At 37.2% G+C, this 3896-nt stretch overlaps 1 pseudogene; it reads left to right on the top strand.

Annotated features, from left to right (window-relative positions):
* The first annotated feature begins 1005 nt into the window (after positions 1 to 1005).
* Positions 1006 to 3896, top strand: LOC142608463 (scarecrow-like protein 30; annotated as a pseudogene).

Here is a 3896-nt window from a genome sequence, read left to right on the forward strand (position 1 = left end):
GTTTGGTTTCTTTTTTTTAAATTTATGTTTTAAAATTTTTTTTATTTAGTTAAAATTAATAAATTAATTTTTTTTAATTTAAATGCTGACGTGGCATTTTTTATTATTATTTTAATGGTCACGTCAGCTTTTAGCACTGTGCCATTTGCCAGCTGTGCAATTTCCGTTTCTGATGTAACGTCAGGGATGAAAACGAGAGGCGTTTTCCAGAATAGGGACTAAAATTGGTGGAAAAAAAAGTTAGGGACCAAAGTGGGAATCGCGTGAAAATGTAGGGACTAAAATGAGTTTTTTGCCTAAAAAAGTTTTGCTAAAAATACTTTAAATAAAAGAAAAAATTAGTTGAAATAGTACCGCGAAACCTATGAATAGTGCCAAAAAGCACCGCGGGTTCATATATAAAAGTAAAAATAAGTTTTTTTAAAAATGTTAAATAGTAAAATAAACTGGCTTTTTAAGTTGAAACTAAATACACACTTATAATGAAATAAGTTTATATTACTAGTACAATATAAACTAAGAATTTTGTGAACACATGGTTGTAGGCTTGTAGCTGAAGTTCGTTAATGCAAAAAAAATTACTTTTAAATTGTAACTAATCACTAATAATGTTTTTACAATCATACTATCTTGAGAGTAATATTTCACTCTTTCTTCTTCTTTCCTTTTTTTTTTTTTTTTGGGTTGAGATTTTTCGTCAACTTTATGGTCTTTATTGGTGCCCAATAATAGAAACATGATTGGACACGCATGCAATATTTCATCGCATTCACATTTCGGGGAGTACCGTTTGGTCAACGACATGTGGATGAAGTAGCTTTTACTTACGCCACTTGTAAATTACCCCACGCGTGTAGCTTCATTTTTCGGCTGCAACAGAGTTAATTTCAGACACGGGTGTTTGAGAGTGATCGGCATTAGCTGAAGATTAGAACAAGCTGGCGGCTGAGTTTATACCACATGTAATAAAACTATAAAAGACTAATTCCCAGAAGGTTCAGTACTATCAAGATGACCCTTTGACCCTACAACATCTTTTCCGAAACAGGAATGCATATTTATATTATACCAAGTTTATATGATATGTCCATTTCTTTAAGGTAACCACCAAGTCCATCTCTTTCTAGCTTCATTATTTATTATTTGATTTGTTCTTTCGTTCTCATGGTGATGTCTACTTTAATGTTATTGTACCTTTATCTTTGAAGTCTTGAATTCCTGTTTCTGGGTTTGTCTTTATTGTTCATTTGAGCCTAATACTATCATTTTGCTTCCTAGCCATAGGTTTCAATTGCTGTTAGATTTCTTCATTGGTTCCTGTTGATAAGTGGTCCTTATATATGGATGCACTTCTTCAAGGTCTTTCTCGTTCAATAAATGAATTTAAGTTTCACCATGCTTCAACTTCAGTAATGTCTAATCAGAATCTTGTAAAAGGGTTTAAAGACAATCATGAATTTGCTAATCCACCTTTCAATCTTCCAACCAATCTACACCCTCCAAGTGTATCGGGTCCATCTAGTTCAGGCTCAAGCTTGGATGGAGATTCATCTGAGAACAGTAGCTTTTCCAATTCTGTTGTTCTCAAGTACATAAGTGAGATACTTCTGGAAGAAGACCTGGAGGGTAAGCCTTGCATGTTGCAGGATTGTTTAGCCCTTCAGGCTGCTGAAAAATCCTTCTATGATGCCCTTGGTCAAAACTATCCCTCCTCACCCATGCAGCCCCATCCTTGTTTCAATCAAAATGCTGAGAGCCCAGATGATAGTTTTGAACAAAGTAGCAGTATTGTAAGCACAGGTAGCTATACTGCTGTCAAACACTCGTTTGAGTTCAATTTCAACCATGATCAAAGTAAATTAAAATCTTCTGATCATATACCTTCTCCATTTGACACTAGTGAAAACTCCCCTCTAGTACCACATTTGTTTAGTGACATAAAGTCGGTTAAGCAGATCAAGCAAGGGCTTCTAAGTGGTAGCAATGCGTTTTTTGATTGGGAGAGCAACCAACCAGTGCCTCCAGAGCCAAAGGAGACAATTGGGGAGGTAGTACCTAAGGTACCAAAGAATGGGAACACACTCAATGGGTCAAGGGGACAAAAAAATCATCAAGACAGGGATAATGATTATACAGAAGAAGGGAGGAGAAACAAGCATCCAGCAGTTTATGTTGAAGAGCCTGAGCCAACAGAGATGTTTGATAAGGTATTGCTTTTTCAGCCTACTGTTACTTCTGTATCACGTGCTCCTCATGAAGCAGCAGCATCACAAAATGGAGGAAATGAGAAGACACAGAAAAATGGGCGATCAAAAGGATCTACTGGTAAAACAATACGTTCGAGGAAACATGTTAACAAGGAAATAGTAGATTTATCTACTCTGCTAACTCAATGTGCTCAATCCGTAGCAGGTAATGACCAAATGACTACAACTGAGCTACTTAAGCAGATTCGGCAGCACTCTTCTCCCTACGGTGATGGAACCGAAAGGATGGCTTATTACTTGGCTAATGCCCTTGAGGCACGCTTGGCTAACCAGACTCCATTGTATATGCCTGTTGCAAGTAATGAGTATGCAACTGCTGAAATCTTGAAAGGTTACCAGGTATATATTTCAGCATCCCCATTTAAGGGAATGTCAAATTTCTATGCTAACAGAACAATACTGAAAGTAGCAGAGAAAGCAAAAAGGCTTCACATTATTGATTTTGGCATTCTCTATGGTTTCCAATGGCCCTGCCTTATCCAACGCCTCTCTGTTAGACCTGGTGGACCTCCTAAGCTTCATATAACAGGAATTGAGTTTCCTCAACCAGGCTTTAGGCCTGCAGAAAGGGTTGAAGAGACAGGCCGTCGTTTAGAAAATTACTGCAAGAGATTTAATGTCCCATTTGAGTACAATGTCATTGCAAAGAAATGGGAAACTATTCGATTGGAGGATCTTAAAATTGACAGGGATGGATTAATTGTTGTAAACTGTATGTTCCGGTTAAAGAACATACCTGATGAAATGGTGGCAATGAACAGTCCTAGAGATATTGTATTGAAATTAATCAAGAGAATCAATCCAGAGATTTTCATTCATGGGGTTGTTAATGGGTCATATAATACTCCCTTCTTTCTTTCAAGATTCAAAGAGGCACTCTACCACTTTTCTTCATTGTTTGACATGTTTGACGCCACTGTACCTCGCGAGGACCAACATAGGATGTCTTGTGAGAAAGCGGTACTTGGAAGGGATGCTATGAATGTCATAGCATGTGAGGGCTTAGAGAGGGCTGAAAGGCCTGAGACATACAAGCAGTGGCAAGCTCGAAATCTGAGGGCCGGGTTCAGGCAGCTTCCACTAAATCTAGAGCTCTTCAATGAAGCGAAGAGAAGGGTAAAGTTAGATTTCAATAAAAATTTTGTGATTGACAAGGATGGTCAGTGGATGCTTCAGGGATGGAAGGGGAGAATTATCCATGCTCTCTCCTGTTGGAAACCTACTCAGGAGTAAAAATTGAAGCTGCTTATGAGTTATGAGGAGTTAGAAATGGTGGATTTCATGAGGTCTTATAGGCCCCTTCTTTTTCCAGTTTCATATTTGTATCACATTCATATTGGCATAATCATTGCTGATGCCTTTTTTGCTTACTTAGCTGATGTAACAAAAAAATTCAGCGTCTTGAAGAGTTGCAGTCAATGTCGAAATTCATGCATTCAATTCTGACGTATGTAATACAGATAATTGTGATACTTCCCTATAACATCATCAAGAAAAAGAAAGCTCTTGATACAATTATACAAATGTGATGATATGTACGTGAACGCAAATTGGAGTTGGCTCAAAATTTTTCAAGTTAATTATAATGACTATGAATGTATCGGTGCACATACAATTCAATAATTATAT

The sequence above is a fragment of the Castanea sativa genome, chromosome 8 (genome assembly GCF_040712315.1).
Source record: "Castanea sativa cultivar Marrone di Chiusa Pesio chromosome 8, ASM4071231v1".
Taxonomy (NCBI): Eukaryota; Viridiplantae; Streptophyta; class Magnoliopsida; order Fagales; family Fagaceae; genus Castanea; species Castanea sativa.